The sequence below is a fragment of the Theropithecus gelada genome, chromosome X (genome assembly GCF_003255815.1).
Source record: "Theropithecus gelada isolate Dixy chromosome X, Tgel_1.0, whole genome shotgun sequence".
In the NCBI taxonomy this organism is placed as follows: domain Eukaryota; kingdom Metazoa; phylum Chordata; class Mammalia; order Primates; family Cercopithecidae; genus Theropithecus; species Theropithecus gelada.
Genome location: NC_037689.1, coordinates 73332927 through 73343220, shown reverse-complemented (window position 1 = coordinate 73343220; position 10294 = coordinate 73332927).

The following is a 10294-nucleotide window of genomic DNA, read 5'->3' as shown; positions in this document are numbered from 1 at the left end:
AAGCTTCCAGAGGAAGGATCAGGCAGCAATATTTGCTGTTCTGCAGCCTCTGCTGGTGATACCCAGGCAAACAGAGTCTGGAGTGGACTTTCAGCAAACGCCAACAGACATGCAGCTGAGAAGCCTGACTGTTAGAAGGAAAACTAACAAACAGAAAGGAATAACATCAACATCAACAAAAAGGATGTCCACACCAAAACCCCATCCATAGGTCACCAACATCAAAGACCAAAGGTAGATAAAACCACAAAGATGGGGAGAAACCAGTGCAGAAAGGCTGAAAATTCCAAAAATCAGAATGCCTCTTCTCCTCCAAAGGATCACAACTCCTTGCCAGCAAAGGAAAAAAACTGGATGGAGAATCAGTTTGATGAATTGAAAGAAGTAGGCTTCAGAAAGTGGGTATAACAAACTCCTCTCACCTAAGGGAGTGTTTTCTAACCCAATGCAAGGAAGCTAAGAATGTTGAAAAAAGGTTAGATGAATTGGTAACTAGAATAACCAATGTAGAGAAGAACATAAATGCTATGATGGAGTGGAAAAACACAGCATGAGAACTTCATGAAGCATACACAATCTTCAATAGCTGAATCGATCAAGCAGAAGAAAGGATATCAGTGATTGAAGTTAAAATTAATAAAATAAAGTGAGAAGACAAGATTAGAGAAAAAGGAGTGAAAAGAAAGGAACAAAGCTTCCAAGAAATATGGGACTATGTGAAAAGACCAAATCTACATTTGATTGGTGTACCTGAAAGTGAGGGGACAATGGAACCATGTTGGAAAACACTCTTCAGGATATTATCCAGGAGAACTTCCCCAACCTAGCAAGGTAGGCCAACATTGAAATTCAGGAAATACAGAGAACACCACAAAGATATTCCTCAAGAAGAAGAATCCCAAGACACATAATTGTCAGATTCACCGAGGTTGAAATGAAGGAAAAAATATTAAGGGCAGCCAGAGAGAAAGGTCGAGTTACCCACAAAAGGAAGTCCATCAGACAAACAGCAGATCTCTTGGCAGAAACCCTACAAGCTAGCAAAGAGTGGGAGTCAATATTCAACTTTGTTATTTTTAGTATTATTTTTTATTATACTTTAAGTTCTAGGGTACATGTGCATAACGTGCAGGTTTGTTACATAGGTATATATGTGCCATGGTGGTTTGCTGCACCCATCAACTCATCATTTACATTAGATATTTCTCCTAATGTTATCCCTCCCCCAGCCCTCCATCCCCTGACAGGCCCTGGTGGGTGATGTTCCCCACCCTGTGTCCATGTGTTCTCATTGTTCAACTCCCACCTATGAGTGAGAACATGTGGTGTTTGGTTTTCTGTCCTTGTGATAGTTTGTTGAGAATGATGGTTTCCAACTTCATCCATATCCCTGCAAAGGACATGAACTCATCCTTTTTTATGGCTGCACAGTATTCCATGGTGTTTATGTGCCACATTTTCTTAATCAAGTCTATCACTGATGAACATTTGGGTTGGTTCCAAGTCTTTGCTATTGTGAATAGTGCCACAATAAACATACAAGTGCATGTGTCTTTATAGTAGCATGATTTATAATCTTTTGGGTATATACCCAATAATGGGATCACTGGGTCTAGTGGTATTTCTGGTTCCAGATCCTTGAGGAATTGCCACACTGTCTTCCACAATGGTAGAACTAATTTACACTCCCACCAACAGTGTAAAAGCATTCCTATTTCTCCACATCCTCTCCAGCATCTGTTGTTTCCTGACTTTAATGATTGCCATTCTAACTGTGTGACATGGTATCTCATTGTGGTTTTGATTTGCATTTCTCTAATGGCCAGTGATGATGAGCTTTTTTTCATATGTTTGTTGGTTGCATAAAAGTCTTCTTTTGAGAAGTGTCTGTTCATATTCCTCGCTCACTTTTTGATGGGGTTGTTTGTCTTTTTCTTGTAAATTTGTTTAAGTTCCTTGTAAATTCTTGATATTAGCCCTTTTCAGATGGGTAGACTGAAAAATTTTTCTCCCATTCTGTAGGTTGCCTGTTCACTCTGATGACAGTTTCTTTTGCTGTGCAGAAGCTCCTTAGTTTAATTAGATCCCATTTGTCAATTTTGTGTTTTGTTGCCATTGCTTTTGGTGTTTTAGTCATGAAGACTTTACCCATGCCTATGTCCTGAATGGTATTGTCTAGGTTTTCTTCCAGGGTTTTTATGGTTTTAGGTCTTACGTTTAAGTTTCTAAACCATCTTGAGTTAATTTTTGTATAAAGTGTAAGAAAAGGGTCCAGTTTCAGTTTTCTGCATATGGCTAAAATATACAGTCCAGTTTTCCCAACACCATTTATTAAATAGGGAATCCTTTTCCCATTGCTTGTTTTTGTCAGGTTTTTCAAAGATCAGATGGTTGTAGATGTGTGGTGTTATTTCTGAGGCCTCTGTTCTGTCCCCTTGGTCTATACATCTAATTTGGTATCAGTACCATGCTGTTTTGGTTAATGTAGCCTTATAGTACAGTTTGAAGTCAGGTAGCGTGATGCCTCCAGCTTTGTTCTTTTAGCTTAGAATTGTCTTGGCTATACAGGCTCTTTTTTGGTTCCATATGAAATTTAAAGTAGTTTTTTTCTAATTCTGTGATAAAAGTCAGTGGTAGCTTGATGGGGATAGCATTGAATCTATAAATTACTTTGGGCAGTATGGCCATTTTCACTATGTTGCTCCTTCTTATCTATGAGCATGGAATGTTTTTCCATTTCTTTGTGTCCTCTCTAATATCCTTGAGCAGTGGTGTGTAGTTTTCCTTGAAGAGGTCCTTCACCTCCCTTGTAAGATGTATTTCTAGGTATTTTATTCTTTTTGTAGTAATTGTGAATGGGAATTCACTCATGATTTGGCTCTCTGTCTATTATTGGTGTATAAGGGATGCTTGTGATTTTTGCACATTGATTTTGTATCCTGAGACTTTGCTGAAGTTACTTAACAGCTTAAGGAGATTTTGAGCTGAGACAATGCGGTTTTCTACATATACAATCATGTCATCTGCCAACAGAGACAATTTGACTTCTTATCTTCCTATTTGAATACACTTTATTTCTTTCTCTCGCCTCATTGCCCTGGTCAAAACTTTCAATATTGTGTTGAATAGGAGTGGCGACAGAGGGGATCTTTGTCTTGTGCCAGTTTTCAAAGGGAATGCTTCCAGCTTTTGCCCATTCAGTTTGGTATTGGCTGTGTTTGTCATAAATAGCTCTTATTAGTTTGAGATATGTTCCATCAATACCTAGTTTATTGAGAGTTTTTAGCATGAAGGGCTGTTGAATTTTGTCGAAGGCCTTTTCTGCATCTATTGAGATAATCATGTGGTTTTTGTCATTGGTTCTGTTTGTGTGATGGATTACATTTATTGATTGGCATATCTTGAACCAGACTTGCATCCCAGGATGAAACAGATTTGATTGTGGTGGATAAGCTTTTTGATGTGCTGCTGGATTCTGTTTGCCAGTTTTTTTTTTTTTTTTTGAGGATTTTTGCATCGATATTCATCAGGGATATTGGACGGCCTCATAAAATGAGTTAGGGAGGAGTCCCTCTTTTTCTATTGTCTAAAATAGTTTCAGAAGGAATGGTACCAGCTCCTCCTTGTGCCTTTGGTAGAATTTGGCTGTGAATCTATCTGGTTCTGGACTTTTTTTGGTTGGTAGGCTATTAGTTACTGCCTCAATTTCAGAACTTGTTATTGATCTATTTAGGGATTTGACTTCTTCCTGGTTTAGACTTGGGAGGGTGTATGCATCCAGGAATTTATCAATTTTTTCTAGATTTTCTAAATTATTTGCATAGAGGTGTTTATAGTATTCTCTGATGGTAGTTTGTATTTCTGTGGGATCAGTGGTGATGTCCCCTTTATCTTTTTTCACTGTGTCTACTTGAGTCTTCTCTCTTTTCTTCTTTATAGCCTGGCTATCAGTCTATCTATTTGTTATTTTGAAAAAAAAATCAGCTCCTAAATTCATTGATTTTTTTGAAGGGTTTTTTTCTGTCTCTCTCTCCTTCAGTTCTGCTGTGATGTTAGTTATTTCTTGTCTTTTGCTAACTTTCGAATTCGTTTGCTCTTGCTTCTTTAGTTCTTTTAACTGTGGTGTTAAGTTGTCAATTTTACATCTTTACAACTTTCTGATGTGCGCATTTAGTGCTATAAATTTCCCTCTTAACATTGCTTTAAGTGTGTCCCAGATGTTCTGGTATGTTGTGTCATGGTTCTCACTGGTTGAAAGAACATCTTTATTTCTGCCTTTATTTTGTTATTTACCCAGCAGTCATTCAGAGCATGTTGTTCAGTGTCTATGTAGTTGTGCGGTTTTGAGTGAGTTTCTTTATCCTGAGTTCGAATTTGATTGCACTGTGGTCCAAGAGACTGTTTGTTATGATTTCCATTCTTTTGCATTTGCTGAGGAGGGTTTTACTTTCAATTATGTGGCCAATTTTAGAGTAAGTGCAAAGTGATGCTGAGAAGAATGTATATTCTGTTGATTTGGGGTAGAGACTTCTGTAGCTGTCTATTAGATCTGCTTGGTCCAGAGCTGATTCAAGTACTGAATACCTTGGTTAATTTTCTGTCTTGTTGATCTAACGTTGGCAGTGGGGTGTTTAAGTCTCCCACTATTATTGTGTGGGAGTCAAAGTCTCTGTGTAGGTCTCTAAGAACTTGCTTTATGAATCTGGGTGCTCTGTATTGGGTGCATATATATTTAGGATACTTAGCTCTTCTTGTTGCATTGATCCCTTTACCATTATGTAGTGTCCCTCTTTGTCTTTTTTGATCTTTGTTGGTTTAAAGTCTATTTTATCAGAGACTAGAATTGCAACTCCTGCTTTTTTGTTTGTTTGTTTGTTTTCCATTCACTTGGTAGATCTTCCTCCATCCCTTTATTTTGAGCCTATGTGTATCTCTGCACATGATATGGGTCTCCTGAATACAACACACTAATGGGTCTTGACTCTTTATCCAATTTGCCAGTCTGTGTCCTTTAATTGGAGCACTTAGCCCTTTTACATTTAAGGTTAATATTTTTACGTGTGAATTTGATACTGTCATTATAATTCTAGCTGGTTATTTTGCTTGTTAGTTGATGCAGTTTCTTCATAGTGTCAATTATCTTTACAATTTGGTATGGTTTTGCAGTTACTGGTACCGGTTTTTCCTTTCCCTGTTTAGCGCTTCCTTCAGGAGCTCTTGTAAAGCAGACCCAGTGGTGACAAAATCTCTCAGCATTTTCTTGTCTGTAAAGGATCTTATTTCTCCTTCACTTATGAAGCTTAGTTTGTTTGGATATGAAATTCTGGGTTGAAAGTTCTTTTCTTTAAGAATGTTGAATATTGGCCCCGAATTTCTTCTGGCTTGTATGGTTTCTGCTGAGAGTTCTGCTATTAGTCTGATGGGCTTCCCTTCGTGGGAAACCCAACCTTTCTTTCTGGCTGCCCTTAACATTTTTTTTCTTCATTTCAACCTTGGTGAATCTGACAATTATGTGTTTTGGTGTTGTACTTCTCGAGGAATATCTTTGTGGTGTTCTCTGTATTTCCTGAATTTGAACGTTGGCTTGTCTTGCTAGGTTGGGTGTTCTCCTGCATAAATTTTGAAGAGTGTTTTCCAACGTGGTTCCATTCTCTCTGTCACTTTCAGGTACACCAATTAAACGAAGGTTTGGCCTTTTCACATAGTCCCATATTTCTTGGAGGGTTTGTTCATTTCTTTGCATTTTTTTCTCTAATCTTCTCTTCATGCTTTATTTCATTAAGTTGGTCTTTAATTTCTGATATCCTTTCTTTTGCTTAATTGATTTGGCTTTTGATATTTGTGTATACTTATCAAAGTTCTTGTGCTGCGTTTTTCAGCTCCATCAGGTCATTTTTGTTCTTTAAACTGGTTATTCCAGTTTGCAATTCCTCTAACCTTTTTTCAAGGTTCTTAGCTTCTTTCTATTTGGTTAGAACATGCTCATGGAGGGCGAGCAGAAGCAGGGTGGGGTGTTACCTCACCCAGGAAGTGCAGTGGGTCAGGGAACTCCCTCCTTTAGCCAAAGAAAGCCCTGAGGAGCTGTGCTGTGGGGAAGGGTGCATCTTGGCCATGATACTAGGCTTTTCTCATAGACTTTGCAACCTGCAGACCAGGAGATTCCTTCAGGTGTGTACAGCACCAAGACCCTGGGTTTCAAGCATAAAACTGGGTGGCCTTTGGGCAGACACTGAGCTAGCTGCAGGATTTTGTTTTTTTAATACCCCAGTGATGCCTGGAACAGCATTGAAACATAATCATTCACTTCCCTGGAAAGGGGGCTGAAGGCAGAAAACCAAGTGGTCTAACTCAGCGGATCCCACCCCCATGGGGCCCAGCAAGCTAAGATCCACCAGCTTGAAGTTCTTCCTTGCAGCGCAGCAGTCTGAAGTCGACCTGGGATGCTCAAGCTTGGTTGGGTGAGGAGCGTCTCCCATTACTGAGGCTTGAGTAGGCAGTTTTCCCCTCACAGTGTAAACAAGCCCATTGGAAATTTGAACTAGGCAAATCCCACCGCTGCTAGGCAAAGCTGCTGCAGCCAGCCTGCCTCTCTAAACTCCTCCTCTCTGGGCAGAACATCTCTGAAAGAAAGGCAGCAGCCCCAGTCAGGGGCTAATAGATAAAACTCCCATCTCCCTGGGACACAGCACCTGGGGAAAGAGGCAGCTGTATTCTCAGCTTCAGCAGACTTAAATGATCCTTCCTACTGACTCTTAAAAGAGCAGCAGATCTCCCAGCACAGTGCTCAAACTCTGCTAAGGGACAGACTGCCTTCTCAAGTGGGTCCCTGACCCCCATGCCTCCTGACTGGGAGACACCTCCCAGCAGGGGTCGACAGACACATCATACAGGAGAACTCCAGCTGGCATCTGGTGAGTGTCCCTCTGGGACGAAGCTTCCAGAAGAAGGAACAGGCAGCAATCTTTGCTGTTCTGAAGACTCCGTTGGTGATACCCAGGCAAACAGGGTCTGGAATGGATCTCCAGCAAACTCCAGCAGACCTGCAGCAGAGGGGTCTGACTGTTAGAAGGAAAACTAACAAACAGAAAGAAACAGCATCGACATCAGCAAAAAGGACGTCCACACAGAAACCCCATTTGAAAGTCACCGACATCAAAGACCATAGGTAGATAAATCCACAAAGATGAGGGAAAACCAGCTCAAAAAGGCTGAAAATTTCAAAACCCAGAATGCCTCTTCTCCTCCAAAGGATCACAACTCCTCACTAGCAAGGGAACAAAACTGGACGGAGAATGAGTTTGATTAATTGAGAGAAGTAGGCTTCAGAAAGTGGGTAATAACAAACTCCTCCTAGCTTCTGAGGAAAATTTTATGTGTCTTTTTAGCTTTGAAAGTAAATCTTGTCCTAACAAGTTTACTGGAGCAGTATCACTTAGTAAAACAGTGGTTTTCTGAAATGGGGCCCAAAGTTAACTGGATGGGTTCAGATATGGGAACCTCTTGAATTTGATTTGAAACCCCCACCACAGAAATGACCTTTTTACTCCAAGGAATTCTTTGGCTTATTAAAGTGGGGTTTATGGTAGATAGAGTAGTCCTGGTGTCCATGCGCACTGTACACAACTCCCCATTTATTTAAACCTCTTTTTTCTCCATGTTTATTTAAAGGTATTACGGGAAGCAGTCTACTGGAGAATCCCTCGGAGCGTCATCTATGTTCATTATTTTCAGGAGGACTAAGGTCTCTTGGGTTTCCTCTAATAGTAAAACAGTTTGGCCTAGAGTGAGGCTTACTGGCAGACTGATATAAAAGTGGACAATCCCTTTTTCAGTGCCCTGGCTGTTTGCAATACAGGCAGACATCTTGGGGTAAAGAACTTCTTGTTCTAGGACTTCTTGATTGTGATTTAAAATGAGAACAAGAACGAGTCCCTTTGGTCCCAGTCCCTGTAACTGTTGTAATTGAAGGGTCATAAGCTTGTTAGCCTTTTGAGTTTTTTCTTGCTCTAGAGTCTCAAAATGTTCAGCTAAGGCCAACAAATCAGTCATATCTGTAACTTCCCATCCCAACTTATGTTTTTTAATTAAGCTGCTAAGTTCAGGACATAGTCCATTTGTAGATGGAGCAGTTAATGCCATTTCAGTCCCTCCAGGAAATGCTCCTTGCTGTACTTTGAGCCAAGAATGTTTCACAAACAATATTTCTAAGTGAATTCTGTAATCTGAAACGGGTTCATCCTTTTTTTTTTTTTTTTTTTTTTTTTTTTTTTTTTTTTTTTTTTGCTTACAAGATTGTGTGATGGACCAGTCAATAAAAAAAAAAAAATAAAAAAAAAAAAAAAAAAAAAAAAAATTAGGAATTGAATGTAAAAACTCTTCAGCATTTTTTCTAGCTACTTTTGCTCCTTCTCATGAGGAGCTCTTGGAGGGGTTTTTAATAGCTTCCTCAGGTTTGTCTCATTCTACTGTCTCCACCCATTTCCGAGCTTCAATAGGTCCCAATATTATGTGAATAAATTGGTAAATGTCAGGAAGTCCTGGATCGTAAGCTGCTATGAGGATTCTAAATTCCTCAGTAAATTTTTGAGGATTTTCCGTTGGATCAGAGAAAACCTTCAAAATGGCTCTAAGCTCAGTTTTAGACCGTGGAGTGAAAGTAGTTACAGCAGGCAGACCTGGCTGATTGGAAGGTCTCACTTGGTAAGGCAACTGTCTAACTATTTTTTTTCATCATCTTCAGGGTGAAAGAGTAATTTGGCAAAAAGTTTAGTGGACTCAGAGTATGTTAGTAGAGGTTGATAAAGAGAAGGAACAGCTGGGGTTAGTTCAGTGAGAGTAAAATCCTCTTTTGTCACGTCCTTGGTCAGTTACTTAAATTTTTCATTTGCTTTTTGCAAATAATATTTTAAGGAGGCAATTTTTTATTCATTTAGTCTTTTGGAAGCCTCGACATAATAATCAAAGAATACATCCCACTATTTTTGTGGGGTTTTGAGTCCCCTTTTTCTAATATGCATCTCAAATAAACCATTTTATTTAAATTAAAACTTCCCTATTGTGGCCATCTTAATTCTAAATTTTCTTTAGTGAAGTTAACCCATTTTTATAAAAATGCACACGTTCTAGGCCCATCATTTGTATAAATAAAATTACCTGGAGTCCCAGAAGGTGGAGTCCCAGACTCCTTGGATTGAGATGATCCCATTGTTAAATAAGGTACCTATTGGAGGTCCGAGACCTCTAACTGAATCCAATCCCATCTTGGACCCAGTGTAGTCTAAGTATTGCTCAAGTAAACTCGGAGAGCTCAAGACACAAGTTGGTGGAGCTCGGAATCTGAAAGAAAACACCCATGGCCTCCAGTTACAATCAAGAGAGCAGTGAGCACAATGAGGCTCGGCGGGTACCTCGCCTGGTAACCTGTTTTTTTCTGGGAGTCGCCAGGTTTTGCTTCGAAAAAACTTTTTGAAGGATTAATTAAGCTGTCATGGATTTCTTATATAAAAAGTAGAAGCAGTATTATTTATTTTATTTAATTTGAAAAGAGTTGAAAAGTAACCCATTCTTTCTTTAACAAAATCAGATCTTCTGACACCAGATATGTTAAAAGAAAACTTCAGACAAGGTAAATTTGATGGAGTTTAATTGAGCAAAGAAAAGAAATGATTCACAAATCAGGCAGCCTCCAGAATCACAGCAGACTCAGAGAGACTCTGAATCTGGTCAGAACAAATTTATAGACAAAAAAAGTAAAGTGACGTACAGGAATCGAAAGTTAGGTACCGAAACAGTAAGATTGGTTACAGCTTGGCATTTGCCTTGTTTGAGCACAGTTTAAACACTTAGCAGTCTATGGGTGGTTGAAGTGTGGCCACTGGGATTGGCCAGCACTCAGCTATTATTCCAAATGCGTACTATTAAGTTAGGTTTTCAGTTTTTTCTGCCTATTAAGCTAGGTAATGGTTCTTCCACAAGTACTCATGTATAGAAGCATAGAGTCTTTCTCAGGCCATATTTAGTTCACTTTAACATTTCTCTCCATGTGATCTTTACGTGTCAGCTCCCTTTTGCCTTCTGCCATGAGTGGAAGCAGCTTGAGGATCTCTTCAGATGCAGATGCCAGCAACATGTTTCTTGTACAGCCTGCAGAACCATGAGTAAAATGAACCCCTTTTTTCTTATAAATTACCCAGCCTCAGGTATTTATTTATAGCAATACAAATGGACTAAGGCACTTCCCTACTCACAGATGCTGACACTATATGCATCTTTCTATCTGTTGGTGTTGTTTTCC